The sequence below is a fragment of the Schistocerca nitens genome, chromosome 7, assembly GCF_023898315.1.
Source record: "Schistocerca nitens isolate TAMUIC-IGC-003100 chromosome 7, iqSchNite1.1, whole genome shotgun sequence".
In the NCBI taxonomy this organism is placed as follows: Eukaryota; Metazoa; Arthropoda; class Insecta; order Orthoptera; family Acrididae; genus Schistocerca; species Schistocerca nitens.
Genome location: NC_064620.1, coordinates 634,901,333 through 634,918,059, shown reverse-complemented (window position 1 = coordinate 634,918,059; position 16,727 = coordinate 634,901,333). Strand labels below are relative to the sequence as shown.

At 43.1% G+C, this 16,727-nt stretch overlaps 1 protein-coding gene across 1 annotated transcript in view; it reads left to right on the top strand.

Annotated features, from left to right (window-relative positions):
* Nucleotides 1-16,727, top strand: part of LOC126195457 (trifunctional enzyme subunit beta, mitochondrial) — a 152,720-nt gene that overhangs the window by 93,983 nt on the left and 42,010 nt on the right. The window lies entirely within an intron of this gene.

The window sequence follows — 16,727 nt, the reverse complement described above, 5'->3', positions numbered from 1 at the left end:
ATTGCATTCTGCATCTTGGCTTTCAGTTCAGTCAGCAAATGTGCATAGTCGGCACAGTTTCCACATTCCTCAATTTCACTAGCATCTTCAATTTGTCGGTTTACTCCCATTGCATTTACAATTCTGTTTTTAATCACATTTTGAGCCTTTTGAATTTTCTTCTTCACATATTGGGGCTTATCTCTGTAGCTTCCTGTTCTCTTCAGGGGTGAAATACCGGTAGACAATAAGCTATTATTTAATTCTTCTTTTGGTGTAAAGTCCTCATCAGAATGTGATGATGAGGCTGATAAAGCTTCGTCCAAGTGTTTATTTAAGGTAGTCCTGCAAGCCGGACAAATTTTCTGACCTGGCTTTATGTTATTAACAAGCTGCTTCTTCAACATATCACAAGCCTTATTAGCTGTTTCAGTATCAAGAGTGCGAATTCCTGCCTTAACATTATGAGTCACCTTCCCAAAGGGATTGAAGCATTTTTTGTAACCTCTCATATTGTGTCAATAACAGGGCTTCATGGTGTAGGCAAACTTGAGAGGTATTGTCCAGCTTTGCTTCAGTACGTCGGACCAACAACTCTTTTTCCTCATCACTAAAATCCGCAAACCATTTTAAAGCAGCTTTTTTGGCAAAGAAAGTGACATGACACTTTGTTCCACTAACTCCTTGCCCAATTGAGCAGGAAGGTGGTATGCTGCTCCCTTCTGCATCCATCTTTAATCAGTAACTAAATAATGTATTTCACCTAAGTGCAAATTATAATCTGCTTAAATTTCAGACAAATTGCTACTGAACGAAATTATACGCAATGTATAATACCAGTGAAAAAATCTAATAAGAGATATATGCTATAAAAGACACAATCAAAACAATTTTTTGTAAATTAGATTACAAACTTTGATGGTCTTACGAATCACTTAACAATCCACACTCAGTCAAGAGAACCCACTCACTATGCTGCAAACACACGACTGAAATACTGATTGTTCAAACAAGGCTCACAATAATGAAACAATCTGATTGTTAAAGTAATTGTTGCCATTATATTTTCTATAAACAGTGAATCTTGTGAATTTTCTCTGTGAAACTAGTGGTTACATATTTACCAAGGTAGTAGGCTACATTTAAGTGTGATTAAATACAAAATAAAAACTCTTGGATGTTTAACCAACCAATTTCACATGTTTCCCTAATAACTTTTAAGACAAAAATTCACAGGTTACAACACCTAGGTATTAAAATCTCTGCAATATTGATTGGAAAGTTTACATAACTTGATGCATCGATTCAAGCAAACCGATTCTTTTTTGGAAAAATGTTTTATACAATTGAATCCAAAAATTAGGTCTTCATTTTACACTTGTAAATATTTACAATTCTGAGAAGTACAAAAAATGTTGTTGTTGTGGTCTTCAGTCTTGAGACTGGTTTGATGCAGCTCTCCATGCTACTCCATCCTGTGCAAGCTTCTTCATCTCCCAGTACCTACTGCAACCTACATCCTTCTGAATCTGCTTAGTGTATTCATCTCTTGGTCTCCCTCTACGATTTTTACCCTCCACACTGCCCTCCAGTACTAAATTGGTGTTCCCTTGATGCCTCAGAACATGTCCTACCAACCGATCCCTTCTTCTGGTCAAGTTGTGCCACAAACTTCTCTTCTCCCCAATCCTATTCAATACTTCCTCATTAGTTATGTGATCTACCCATCTAATCTTCAGCATTCTTCTGTAGCACCACATTTCGAAAGCTTCTATTCTCTTCTTGTCTAAACTATTTATCGTCCATGTTTCACTTCCATACATGGCTACACTCCATACAAATACTTTCAGAAATGACTTCCTGACACTTAAATCTATACTCAATGTTAACAAATTTCTCTTCTTTAGAAACGCTTTCGTTGCCATTGCCAGTCTACATTTTATATCCTCTCTACTTCGACCATCATCAGTTATTTTGCTCCCCAAATAGCAAAACTCCTTTACTACTTTAAGTGTCTCATTTCCTAATCTAATTCCCTCAGCATCACCCGACTTAATTCGACTACATTCCATTATCCTCGTTTTGCTTTTGTTGATGTTCATCTTATATCCTCCTTTCAAGACACTGTCCATTCCATTCAACTGCTTTTCCAAGTCCTTTGCGGTCTCTGACAGAATTACAATGTCATCGGCGAACATCAAAGTACAAAAAATATGAAGCTATTATTCAGTGAATTTTTTATGATCTCCCCCCCCCCCCCTCCCTCCCTCCCTCGAAATGAGAAGAGTTTTATGCGGATGAACACTTACGATAAAAACAGAAGGCACTAATAAACATTTATTAGGCATAATAAAAGGTTTCAGGTATAATTTGAGTGCCAGAAAAATGTGTTCAAACTTCCAGTGCACCTTTTTGATGATGCTACTTTTTAGGGCCTTAAATGTTTGCATTGCAAAACCAAATCCACTTTTCTAGATAGTTTATAATATGCTCTTTCTAATGACCACAGTTTAGAAGAGTTTGGAGAAAACACTTTTTTGAAAAATTTGTCTAAAAATACCTATTTTTAGCGCTTTTTGGAAAATCGTCAACTTCACCCTAGATTTGTGAAATAATGGAAATCAATAGGAGAATGAAATTTTATATTCTAAGACCTTGTGTTGGTGAGTTAGGGAGTGCAAAGTTTCATGTACATCCCACAATTACTTTTGGAGATATAAGAAACTGAAGTTTGCATTTTTTAAACAGCTATTTTTTTGCCCAACTTTGCTTCAAATTATCTATATGAAAATTGCTCAAATCCTTTTCTTAATATTTTACTTTAAAGAGCTCCAGAAGTTGTATAAGATGGCCATGTTTTGTTTCTTTCATGCAAATACTTACAGAGATATCTCATCTGAAAGTTGCTGAAAATTCAAGGATGCGCTATTGGATGCTGTGCTATGGTTTCAAACAAGTGACTATATCTCTGCAAGTATTGAATTTCTGAAACTGAAACTTTACCAGTGTTCATTGAGAACATGTGTGAATGTTCATACAAAATTTTATCAAAATACATGATGGTCTTGTGGGAACATTTCTCGATATTAGACCACTTGGCACGGAATGGCCCCGAAGAAAGGGGATTGATGCAATCCACGCTCATTTGAACATGCTTACTGTAGTCAAGTCTTGTGCTGCCTTTGCAGTTTTGAGCCCCACACTTCCCTCCATTACCAAATTAACCCGTTCACTACTGTGGGCACGTATACACCACCTGCTACACTGTTCCCCAGGTGCAATGGACACGTATACGCGCGCCTCTTGGGTTTTTTACATGTCTGAAAGCATCTTGAGGTGCCAACCTCTCACTGCTGTGGACGAGTTACTTCTGTATGTCTCTGAGTAAAGTTAAGAGTATTTATCGTTTGACATATGCCTCTCTCTGCATGCCAACATTTGCAAAAACCTTGTTTCAATATCTCAGATCTTTTATAGAGACATAGTGGTTATGATGACACATTTTACAGTGTGCGAGAACATGAGTGGGTGTGTTACGCGGTCGTGCTTCGGACAAAAACTCAATAATTCAAGAATGAAATGAGATCCTTCTGCTCTCAATTTTAAATAAAATTTCAATATCTTATCTAGATTTCATTCACTGCAATACATGAGCTAAAATGAACGGTATGCAAAGTTCACGTGACGCTTTTTACCTTCGCAAAATCTTTAAAATTTTTCCCAATGTCTTATTTAATTTGATGTGATATAGTAACTACGGCATATAATGAAAAGAAATTTAGCCCTTTGAGTGAAGATACCAGATAGTAAGATGCATAAAACTAGTTTCTACCTTAGTAGTTTTCTTAAAAACAGATGATTGTGTTTAATAGCAGTCGGCAAGTCCACGCGGACAGAAATGGGCTTGTCATTCCGGATATTCCTTCAGATAGAAAACCCGATAACCCAATAACTCAAAGGTATATCATTGTGCTCACAGTTGTAAATTAAATTTTGATATCTGATCTACATTTCATTCCCCACAGTATAATCTAAAATCAGCCATACACAAAGTTTATGCAATGCTGTTTTACCTCTGCAGACTTTTTAAAATTGCATGCAATGTTTTCTTTGGTGCAGTGGAGTGAAGTATGACTGATAATGAAAAGTTCTTTCTGTGAAGACACAACACTGCAGGATGTGTGTGTGTGTCCCCCCAGGGGATCCACAACTCTTTTGTGGATACGTGCGTAGCGAGCACGGGACCCCGAGCTGATGTGGCCTACCTTCCTTTCCGGGCTGCATACCTTCCCTTTCCGCATCCTTCCCCATCCCCCATCTTCGCCCCCCCCCCCACCTACCTCTGGCTCTTTCCTTCCCTTTCTCCCCCTCTGGGGGTATGGTTTGTGCCTACGTCCGGAGACGGACGCTTGTAAATCTACCACATTCTTCGCCTTCCTTGCTTGTAAGTCTTCATCCTTCCTTTGTCCTTCTCTTTTCCTTACCTCTTCTCTCTACCCCTTTTCTCCGCTGCGGCGTTTGAGACCTCTTCTTTCCTTTCCCTTTCTCTTTCTTCCTCCCTGTGCGTGTCTGAAGGCCGACCCACGCACTTCCATGCGTAGCCGGCGACGGGGTAACGCGTAATTCCCCGCCCCGGGTAGGCAGGTAGGACACGTACGTACCCCCTGGTAACGGCCAGGCCCAGGGAGGGGTGATTACCCGAGCTGATACCTTCCGAAAGTGCCGATTGGTCCCTCCGTCCGTTTGTCGGGAGGTGTGACCTGAGGTGTGAACAATCACCTAAGGCGGGAGTGCCCTCAGAGAGGGCCCCCACAAGGGAGGAGCGCGCCATCGGAGACGCCGGTAATCATGGGGGATTCTTCCGCAATGGTTTCCTCACCTTCCACTACGTCTGCTCACAAACGTAAGTTCACTGAGTCTCAACCACAGTCAGTTCTTCCATCGTTGCCACAGTTCCTTGTTGTTTCTCGGTCTGACGAAGGTCACGACTTCTCCACGGTCAACCCTTTCATTATTCAGAAAGGTGTCGACGCAATTGCAGGTCCTGTAAAGTCTTGTTCCAGATTACGGAATGGCACCCTGTTGTTAGAAACAGTCAGTGCCCTCCAGGCACAAAAATTGCTGCGTACCTCACTACTACACACCTTCCCTGTCCGGGTGGAACCGCACCGTACTTTAAATTCCTCGCGTGGAGTCGTTTATACACGCTCCCTCGATGGACTGTCTGACGAAGAAATTCAGCACTACCTGTCTGACCAGGGCGTAACGGCTGTTCATAGGGTTATGAAAAGGGTTGACACGAACATCATTCCAACCCTCACTGTCTTCTTGACATTTGACAAAGTTCAACTACCATCGAAAATCACAGCCAGCTATGAGATAATTTCCGTTCGCCCTTATGTCCCAAACCCTACGCGTTGCTATCGGTGCCAGCGGTTCAATCACACCAGCCAGTCCTGTTCCAATCCGGCCAAATGTGTTACGTGTGGCAGGGATGCCCATGAGGGTGCTTGTCCACCTCCATCCCCTCGCTGCATCAACTGTATGGGTGACCACGCCGCTTCCTCTCGAGATTGTCCCGTTTTTAAGGACGAAAAGCTCATCCAGGAAATTAGAGTAAAGGAAAAGGTGTCAACCTTTGCTGCTCGAAAATTATTCGCCAGTCGACAGCCCACCGTGCCTCAGAAAGGAAAATACAGCACTGTCCTTGCTTCTCCTCGGTCAACAAAGGAGGCGGCCACGCAGACTTGCGACCTCACCTTTAGTGCCACGGTCGTCAGATCGGCCAGCGCAAAGATCGCCCGTTCAACCTCACCACTTTCGCCTGCCCACTCTCTGGCTCACCCTACGTCGAGTTCTGCTAAATCTCGAGCCCAAAAGTCAGACACCAAGACTTCGAAAAAGGAGCATACTCGTGAAGAGTTTTTACGTACGGCAACTTCCCAACCATCGGTTCCTCCTTCCTCTAAACATCATACTTTCAAGAAGGCTACAAAGAAACCCAGTTCCTCTCCTTCTCCGCCAAGGCGTGTCCCATCTACAGCACCACCTGGCGGAAGTCGCCCTCGGCCGTCTTGTGTGTCGCCGAGGCGCACTGCTGGCGGCCGATCAACCGGCCGGTCGCTGGTGGCAGGAGCTGCACCTGACCAACCTATGGATCAGGATCTTCTGCCTTCGGCTGAATGCCATTCCATGCTGTCTGTCGCAAGCTCAGAGCAGTCGTTGAGTTGACAGCGACCTCGGTCACATTCCTCCATTTTCTGTTCACCCTATGTCCATTATCCACTGGAATATCCGCGGTATTCGAGCCAATCGGGATGAATTGTTGATCCTCTTACGTTCCTACTCGCCGGTCATCTTCTGTCTTCAGGAAACAAAGCTGCGTCCCCATGACCGCTTTGTTCTCCCTCATTTTCAGTCCGTCCGATATGATCTCCCCTCTGTTGAAGGCACTCCAGCAAATGGAGGACTCATGATTCTTCTCCATGAAACTCTCCATTATCACCCAATCCATTTAAACACTTCCTTCCAAGCTGTCGCCGTCCGTCTTTCCCTTTCCGGATACACGTTCTCTCTTTGTACTGTATACATTCCATCGTCCACACCAATGGCACGAGCTGATCTTCATCTTCTTGGTCAGCTTCAACCCCCATATTTGCTGGTTGGGGACTTCAATGCCCACCACCCGCTTTGGGGATCTCCACATCCTTGTCCACGTGGCTCACTATTGCTAGACGTCTTCCACCAAGTAGATCTAGTTTGCCTCAACACTGGGGTCCCTACGTTTTTGTCTGCCTCCACGACAAATTTATCTCATTTGGACCTGCGGTCGGTACTGTTCCGCTAGCTCGGCGCTTCGAATGGTTCGCCCTTGATGATACACACTCGAGTGACCACTTTCCATGTGTCCTCAGACTGCAGCCTCAACAGCCATATATGCGCCCGCGACGCTGGAAGTTTGCCCAAGCCGATTGGACACTTTTTTTGTCTCTAGCGACATTCGATGACCGTCACTTTCCCAGCGTCGACGATGAGGTCACACATATTACCGACGTTATTCTTACAGCTGCGGAACATTCAATACCACGCACCTCCGAATTGCCCCGGCGCCCCCCAGTTCCTTGGTGGAACGAGGCATGCCGTGCTGCACTACGTGAGCGGCGACGTGCTCTCTGCGTTTTCCTCCACCATCCTACTTTGGCCAACTGTATCCGCTATAAGCAGCTCCGAGCGCGATGCCGTCGTGTCATCCGCGATAGCAAGAAGGCAAGCTGGAAATTCTTTATTAGCTCATTTAACACCTTCACTCCCTCCTCGGAAGTTTGGAGTCGGCTTAGACGGTTCTCAGGCGCGCCTAGTTTCTCCCCGGTCTCTGGGCTCACTGTCGCGCATGACACATTAGTGGACCCCGTCGCAATTTCTAACTCGTTGGGTCAGCACTTTGCCGAGATTTCGAGCTCTTCAAATTACCCGCCAGCGTTTCTCCCGAAGAAACGTGCAGCGGAAGTGCGACATCTTGCTTTCTCCTCTCAAAATCGCGAAAGCTACAATACTGTTTTCTCCTTGCGGGAACTCCAACATGCACTCTCTTCTTCTCGCTCCTCCGCCCCAGGACCGGATGGTATCCATGTCCAAATGTTGCTGCATTTATCAACCCATAGTCTGCGTTACCTCCTTCGCCTTTATAATCAAATTTGGACCGACGGTACTTTTCCCAGACGATGGCGGGAAGCTATCGTCGTTCCTGTTCCGAAACCTGGAAAGGACAAACATCTCCCCTCTAGCTATCGCCCCATTTCTCTCACGAGTAGTGTCTGTAAGGTTTTGGAGCGTATGGTGAATTACCGTTTAGTGTGGTGGCTGGAATCCCGCAGTCTTTTAACACCTGCCCAATGCGGATTCCGAAAGCATCGTTCTGCAGTTGACCATCTTGTTGCTCTCTCCACTTATATCATGAACAATTTTCTCCGGAAACGCCAAACGGTAGCAATATTTTTTGATCTGGAGAGAGCATACGATACCTGTTGGAGGACAGGCATCCTCCGCACACTGTTCTCTTGGGGCTTTCGAGGCCGGCTGCCCCTTTTTCTTCGCGAATTTATGGCAGAGCGCACATTTAGGGTGCGGGTGAACACTACTCTCTCCCGCACTTTCTCCCAAGAAAACGGGGTACCCCAGGGCTCCGTGCTGAGTGTTGCACTGTTTGCCATCGCTATAAATCCAATTATGGATTGTCTCCTTCCTGATGTCTCGGGCTCCCTCTTTGTGGATGATTTTGCGATCTACTACAGCTCTCAACGGACCAGCCTTCTTGAACGACGTCTTCAAGGATGTCTCGATCGCCTCCACTCTTGGAGCATCGAAACAGGCTTCCGTTTCTCTCCCAGTAAGACCGTTTGTGTTAATTTTTGGCGACGTAAGGAGTTTCTTCCGCCCTCCTTACATCTAGGACCTGTCAACCTTCCGTTTTCAGACGTCGCTAAATTCTTGGGTCTTATGTTTGACAGAAAACTGTGCTGGTCCTCCCACGTTTCCTATCTTTCGGCTCGCTGTCTGCGATCGCTTAACACCCTCCGTGTCCTGAATGGTACCTCCTGGGGAGCGGACGGAGTGGTGCTTCTCCGCCTCTATCGCGCCTTAGTGCGCTCGAAATTGGATTATGGAAGCATAGTCTACTCCTCTGCTCGGCCGTCTATTCTTCGGCGTCTCAACTCTATCCACCACCGTGGATTACGTTTAGTGTCTGGAGCTTTTTACACTAGCCCTGTGGAAAGCCTTTATGCTGAGACTGCTGAACCTCCGTTGTCCAATCGGCGAGCGGTGCTAAGTCGTTATGCTAGCCATCTGTCTTCCATGCCTGCTAATCCAGCCCATGCCCTTTTTTTCAATGCCTCCTTTGATGTAGGATATGCAGGCCGCTCCTCCTCCCTACTACCCCCGGGAGTCCGCTTCCATCAACTGCTCCATTCTCTTTCCTTCCGCTTTCCTAAAACCTTCTTGACAACTTGGGGTACAGCACCGCCTTGGCTCCGTCCCCGGATCTGCCTGCTCCGTGACCTTTGTCGATTTCCGAAGGATGGTACCCCTACACTTGTTTATAGTCGGGCATTTGCTGCTCTATGTGCACAAATGACGGACGCCACATTTATTTACACCGACGGCTCGAAAACATCGTTAGGTGTGGGGAGCGCCTATATTGTTGGCGACACCCCAAATCAATTTCGGCTTCCCGACTAGTGTTCGGTTTATACTGCGGTGCTTTACGCTGTTCTCCAGGCTGTCCACTACATCCGCCGCCATCGGCGGATACAGTACGTTATCTGCTCAGATTCTCTCAGCTCTCTCCTCAGTCTCCAAGCTCTTTACCCTGTGCACCCTGTGGTCCACCTGATTCAGGACTGTCTGCGCTTGCTCCACCTGGGGGCGTCTCGGTGGCGTTCCTCTGGCTCCCGGGACACGCTGGTATCTGTGGGAATGAGGCGGCCGATATAGCGGCCAAGGCTGCAGTCTCTCTTCCTCGGCCAGCTATTCAGTCGCTTCCCTTCACCGATCTACGGAGCGGTTTATGTCGCAAAGTTGCTCATTTATGGCATGCGCATTGGTCAACACTTCCCCACAATAAATTGCGGGAAGTGAAAGCCCTTCCTTGCACTTGGACCTCTTCCTCCCGAACGCGTCGTCGGGAGGAGGTGACTTTAGCTAGTCTCCGGATAGGGCACTGTCTTTTTAGCCATCGACATCTTTTAAGCGGCGATCCTCCCCCACTCTGTCCCCACTGCTCTCAGCTGTGGACAGTAAGACACCTTTTAATTGAATGCCCCTATTTTAATCCGTTACGCTCCCGTCTACAGCTATCGCCTGATCTCTCGTCGATTTTAGCAGATGACACGCGCTCAGTCGACCGCGTTCTCCAGTTTATTAGTGACAGTGAAATGGCGTCAGTCATTTGAAGCCTTTTTTGGGGACAACCAACCCCATTCTGTAGTGGATTTTTAAGCATTCCTTCTGCTTTTAGTTTCTCCAATTTTATGACCTTGTTCCCATTGCTGCTGGTTTTCAATTTCGGTTTTTTACTGTTTCCTAAGTCACGGGCTGGGCGCTAATGACCATAGAAGTTTTGCGCCAAAAAAAAAAAAAAAAAAAAAAAAACTGCAGGATGTGCTAAAACCAAAATTTTTTTACCTAGTAGTTCATGAAACATTGGATGACAGCATTTGATATTGTGCAGAATACCATCTGTCAGCACAGGCACCAGCATTTGAGAAGCAGTATAGCTATAACAAAAGCTACTTTAGCACGGAATGCACGGAGCACATATGTAGCAGTCAAGGGGTCAACTGTGCCATAGTGAGTGAGAATGTGTACTAACAGTGTAATGATTCTTTTACTCAAATTGTGCCATACATTTTTGCCTGTCAGATTTGATTCAGTATGTCATAGTTAGATGTCCAGTCTATCCGTTACCCACATTCCCCTTAATAATATTATTTTAAAGTTGCTTTACTTAATGTAGCCCTCCAGAAAGTTCATCGAAGCAGTGTAAAGGTTGCAGGCAGTTATGTGTAATGTGCTTCAGTATAATTTCCAGTGCAGGAAAAAATCATTGAAACTTAATTTAGTCATTAAATTTAAGATTTCATTTCAAAGGCAAAAGTTCCCTTACAGATAAGGGTCACGTAAATGTACTATTATTTGCTACTGCAGAATTAAATTTGTTAAGCATTTATTTCTAAGCTAGTCACTTCAGGCAACTGTGTGGTGTACTCCTAAAAACTTTTCGCAGTAGTTAACTAGAAAATGTCTGTTTGCATGCTGCACATGAATTCATTTTGCTTGATTTGTTGTCTTCAGTCCTGAGACTGGTTTGATCAGGGTGTATACAGGGACAAGGAAAAAAAAATTCCCGGATTTCCCGGTTCAAAACACACTTTCTCCCTGGTGAACATACTTTTCCTGTGTTAAGTTATAGTATACTTTTCCTCGGCACTGTAAAACTTACCAGTCCTTTGAATGTTGAATGTTTATGGTGTTATATGGTGACGTAGAATTTCCCGACACTTTAGAAAACGAAACTAAGGGGGGAAAAACACATTTTGGAAAGATCTTTGATGTGCAGTAACACGTATGGTGCACATTTTTGTGTTAAGAAGGTATAAATTTTGAATCCCACCATACACCGCATGTTACTTTCCAAAGCATTGAAATCGAGATTGCGACGCGCTTTTGTAAGCCAGTCATAGCTCATGTCACGTGATCTCGCCAGCCGAAGACAGCATAGGACACATGACGTAGTCAGCCAATAGCAAGATTACAACCAAGTAGCATGAAAACGCAAACAGGAAAAGTTAATGGTTTAAATTAATATACATAGCGTTGCTACAAGGAAAACAAAGCTTTCACATATAATCGTGGTCTCGAAGATTAATAATCTGCAAGAGACGCTAAGCTTCCACATATAATGTTGATCTTTTTTGCGCGTGTTACACTTTCAGATGTATCACACAAATGTGCCAGTAAAATTTTGAATAACAACATAAATTTCTGATCTTCTGGGGTCGAAACTCTTCTAGATGGTCGTCCTCAAAGAGTTGATTTTTAATTGAGGGTCAAACGCTCTGTGATTTAAGAAATACATTGTACATTCTCGCACATTGTTCATCTTGTGTAAAAGTAAAGTTACTTTGAAAGTAACGCTTTTCAAACAACCATTCGCAATATTTTCCGTGACCTGTTAGAAACTGATTCGTTTCAGCAGTTGCCAGAGAGTGCCAGATAACAGGCGCCACTGCTCATGCGCAGCTACGATGATGCAGGTAGCTCGTGTGTTTGTACGTGTAAAACGTTAAAAGATCTTGTAACAAAAGAAACAAGACATCAAAGGATACTTCAAGAATATCGGAATTTCGTGAACCATACTAAAATGCATAATTCGGCTTAAAGTGCACATTCGTATGTCCAGATTCGGATGTAAATTTTCTTGAGTACCCATACTGTCAGTCATGTCACGCTCATTGGAGGCAATTTGTTGTTAGGAAGCATAGCATAGCATAGTCTTCCTAAAGCCTTTGACACACTTTGCTGTTGGCAGTCGCTTGTATGAGCACTATGTTTTGCTGTTGTTTATGGCGCATTTCCTTCGCGACTTAAGTTTTATTTTCGTTTTTCCCCCTCTCATTCATGTTCTGTTGCTGCAGTGTTTTCTGCAGAAGTGGGATACAATAATATCCTTTGTTGGAGTATTGATTCTTACCAGTCAAAATCACAAAAAATTAACTGAAAACTAAAACAATAGTAGACTCCCGGAATTCTAAAAAATTCCCGGGTTTTTCCCGGATTTCCCGGTTGACCCGGGTCGTAGACACCCTGTTTGATGCAGCTCTCCATGCTACTCTATCCTGTGCAAGCTTCTTCATTTCCCAGTACCTACTGTAGCCTACATGCTTCTGAATCTGCTTAGTGTATTCATCTCTTGGTCTCACTCTACAATTTTTATGCTCCACGCTGCCCTCCAGTACTAAATTGGTGATCCCTTGATGCCCCAGAACATGTCCTACGAACCGATCCCTTCTTCTAGTCAAGTTGTGCCACAAACTCCTCTTCTCCCCAATTTTATTCAATACCTCCTCATTAGTTATGTAATCTACCCACCTAATCTTCAGCGTTCTTCTGTAGCACCACATTTCGAAAGCTTCTATTCTCTTCTTGTCTAAACTATTTACCATCCAGTTTATATTCCATACATGGCTACACTCCATACAAATACTTTCAGAAACGACTTCCTGACACTTAAATCTATACTCGATGTTAACAAATTTCTCTTCTTCAGAAAAGCTTTCCTTGCCATTGCCATTGCCAGTCTACATTTTGTATCCTCTCTACTTCGACCATCATCGGTTATTTTGCTCCCCAAATAGCAAAACTCCTTTACTACTTTGTGTCTCATTTTCTAAACTAATTTCCTCAGCATCACCCGACTTAATTTGACTACATTCCATTATCCACGTTTTGCTTTTGTTGATGTTCATCTTATACCGTCCTTTCAAGGCACTGTAGATTCCGTTCAGCTGCGCTTCCAGGACCTCTTCTGTCTCTGACAGAATTAAAATGTCATCGGCGAACCTCAAAGTTTTTATTTCTTCTCCATGGATTTTAATATCTACTCCGAACTTTCTTTTATTTCCTTTACTGCTTGCTCAATATACAGATTGAATAGCATCGGGGAGAGGCTACAACCCTGTCTCACTCCCTTCCCAACCACTGCTTCCCTTTCATGTCCCCTGACTCTTATAACTGCCATCTGCTTTCTGTACAAATTGTAAATAGCCTTCCACTCCCTGTATTTTACCCATGCCACCTTTAGAATTTGAAAGAGAGTATTCCAGTCAACATTGTTAAAAGCTTTCTCTCAGTCTACACATGCTAGAAACGTGGGTTTGCCTTTCCTTAATATTTCTTCTAAGATAAGTCGTAAGGTCAGTATTGCCTAAAGTGTTCCGACATTTCTACGGAATGCAAACCAATCTTCCCCGAGGTCGTCTTCTACCAGTTTTTCCATTCGTCTGTAAAGAATTTGCGTTAGTATTTTGCAGCCGTGACTTATTAAACTGATAGTTTGGTAATTTTCACATCTGTCAACACCTGCTTTCTTTGGGATTGGAATTATTATATTCTTCTTGAAGTCTGAGGTAATTTCGCACGTTTCATACATCTTGCTCCCTAGATGGTAGAATTTTTTAGGCCTTGCTCTCCCAAGGCTGTCAGTAGTTCTAATGGAATGTTGTCTGCGCCAGGGGCCTTGTTTCGACTAGGGTCTTTCAGTGCTCTGTCAAACTCTTCACGCAGTATCATATCTCCCATTTCATCTTCATCTACATCCTCTTCCATTTCCGTAATATTGTCCTCAACTACATCGCCCTTGTAAGGCCCTCTATATACTCCTTCCAACTTTCTGCTTTCCCTTCTTTGGTTAGAACTGGGTTTCCATCTGAGCTCTTGATATTCATACAAGTGGTTCTCTTTTCTCCAAAGGTCTGTAGGTAGTATCTATCTACATCCTCTTTTCATTTCCATAATATTGTCCTCAAGTACATCACCCTTTCCACCTTTCTGCTTTCCCTTCCTTGTTTAGAACCAGTTTTTTATCTGCGCTCTTGATATTCATACAAGTGGTTCTCTGTCCTCCAAAGGTCTCTTTAATTTTCCTGTAGGCAGTATCTATCATACCCCCAGTGAGATATGCCTCTACATCCTTACATTTGTCCTCTAGCCATCCCTGCTTAGCCATTTTGCACTTCATGTCGATCTCATTTTTGAGAAGTTTTTATTCCTTTTTGCCTGCTTCACTTACTGCATTTTTGTATTTTCTCCTTTCATCAATTAAATTCAGTATCTCTTCTGTTAATCAAGGATTTCTACTAGCCCTTGTCTCTTTACCTACTTGATCTTCTGCTGCCTTCACTATTTCATTCCTCAAAGCTACCCATTCTTCTTCTACTGTATTTCATTCCCCCATTCCTGTCAATTGTTGCCTTATGCTCTCCCTGAAACTCTGTACAACCTCTGGTTTAGTCAGTTTATCCAGGTCCCATCTCCCTTTGCAGTTTCTTCAGTTTTAATCTGCAGTTCATAACCAATAGATTGTGGTCAGAATCCACATCTGCCCCTGGAGGGCAATCTTACAGTTTAAAACCTGACACCTTCCAGTATCGCCAGGCTTCTTCCATGTATACAACCTTCTTTCATGATTCTTGAACCAAGTGTTGGCTATGATTAAGTTATGCTCTGTGCAAAATTCTACAAGACGGCTTCCTCTTGCGTTTCTTAGCCCCAATCCATATTCACCTACTACGTTTCCTTCTCTTCCTTTTCCTACTCTTGAATTCCAGTCACCCATGACTATTAAATTTTTGTCTCCCTTCACTACCTGAATAATTTCTTTTACTTGATTTACTCAAATCTAAGCCGCACCTGAAAAATGAAACTCGAAATCAAGGAAAAAAAATTTTCCTGAACTAAGCCGCACCTGAAATTTGAGACTCGAAATTAAAGGGGAGAGAAAAGTTTTAGGCCACACCTCCAAATCGAAACAAAGTTGGTCCATTGTAATATGAGAGACAATTTAGGTCGAATGAATGACGATACAGCTACAGTAGTTTGGTTCGAGTCGTAACCTAGCAGTTGAGCTTTACCAGGTAGCCATTGCTACGCGTCAGACGCTCCATCCGTATTTATGCGGGTACCCTTCCTTTTTCACGTGCTTCGTCTGGTTTGAATTGATTGCTTATTTTTCTTTGATCTGATATGTGCTGTTACTTTGTTATAGGTGGTTATGTCACTCTTAGCTGAAAATGCATTATTGTACTGTGTCATGCATTGTTTATCGAATTCCGATAATGAGTGTTTACGACCTGTCGCCGCTCGCGGCATGGCTTGCTTTTGTGCGCGCTGCCGCCGCTTACAATTAACAAAAAAATGGAGAGAGAGAGGAATCGTCTCATTAGCGAAACAATGGCGAGATACTGCTATTTGTTGTTCCTTACACTGCAGCTTTCTTTGATAGTGATCAACAAGAACCAAATAATAGACTGAGTATGATAGATGATGATCTGAATGAGAGTTTAGCGAACATTTTTCTCCGTTTGAAAATCTTTGGAGATGCCTCTTTAGTACATTACATTCTGCACAGAAATTAGTCATCTTAGATTCAAAAATCTAGTCAGTTGTTGTGCTTCATTTCTGACTGTATCTCTAATCGGCGTAAGAATAATACTAATATAAACATGGCATGATACGTATATTCTTCCGCGTTTGCTGTTGTCTCACTCTAGTTTCGTAGTTTATTAGGCAGACAGGATTTAAATGAGATAGGAGCAAACACAAAAGAATACATGGCAACATGTTTATATTCTTATTATTCTTACAATGAAGAGAATACTGCATGTGATTCACAATTCATAAAAGTTCCTATTAGCAACCATCTCTTGTCACAAGTAGGAAAAATTCAGAACATAGAGTTGGCCATATTGACAAACATGCCAAACAGTCTTGCCAGTCGGATTTTTGTAGTACATTGAATGGCTGCTACATTTGAAAATGAACAGTACGGAATTTGTATTTACTTCGTTGGATAATGTATGAAAATGCAGTGGTCGAAACTCGGGGCGGAGGAAAAAAGCTGGTCTTTCACTTTTTTTTAAATTTATTTACTGACGCAGAGGTTTTGGTGCCGGTATTTATCTTTGTGCCTGCAAAGCATGCCTGTGTAGCGCTACATATATTAGACGGCAAAAGTTAGTTGTGGCGGCACCTACCAACATTTTACAGAACTTCCGCTTACTTTGCACTCGATTCTAAGCCGCAGGCGGTTTTTTGGATTACAAAAACCGGAAAAAAAGTGCGGCTTCGATTCGAGTAAATGTGGTATGTCATCATACATTTCATCCATTTCTTCATCTGCAGAGCTAGTTGGCATATAAACTTGTGCTACTGTAGTAGGCATGGGATTCGTGTCTATCTTGGCCACAATAATACATTCACTATGCTGTTTGTAGTAGCTTACCCGCACTCCTATTTTTTTTTATTCATTATTAAACCTACTCCTGCATTACCCCTATTTGATTTTGTATTTATAACCCTGTATTCACCTGACCAAAAGTCTTGTTCCTCCTGCCACCAAACTTCAGTAATTCCCACTATATCTAACTTTAACCTATCCATTTCCCTTTTTAAATTTTCTAACCTACCTGCCC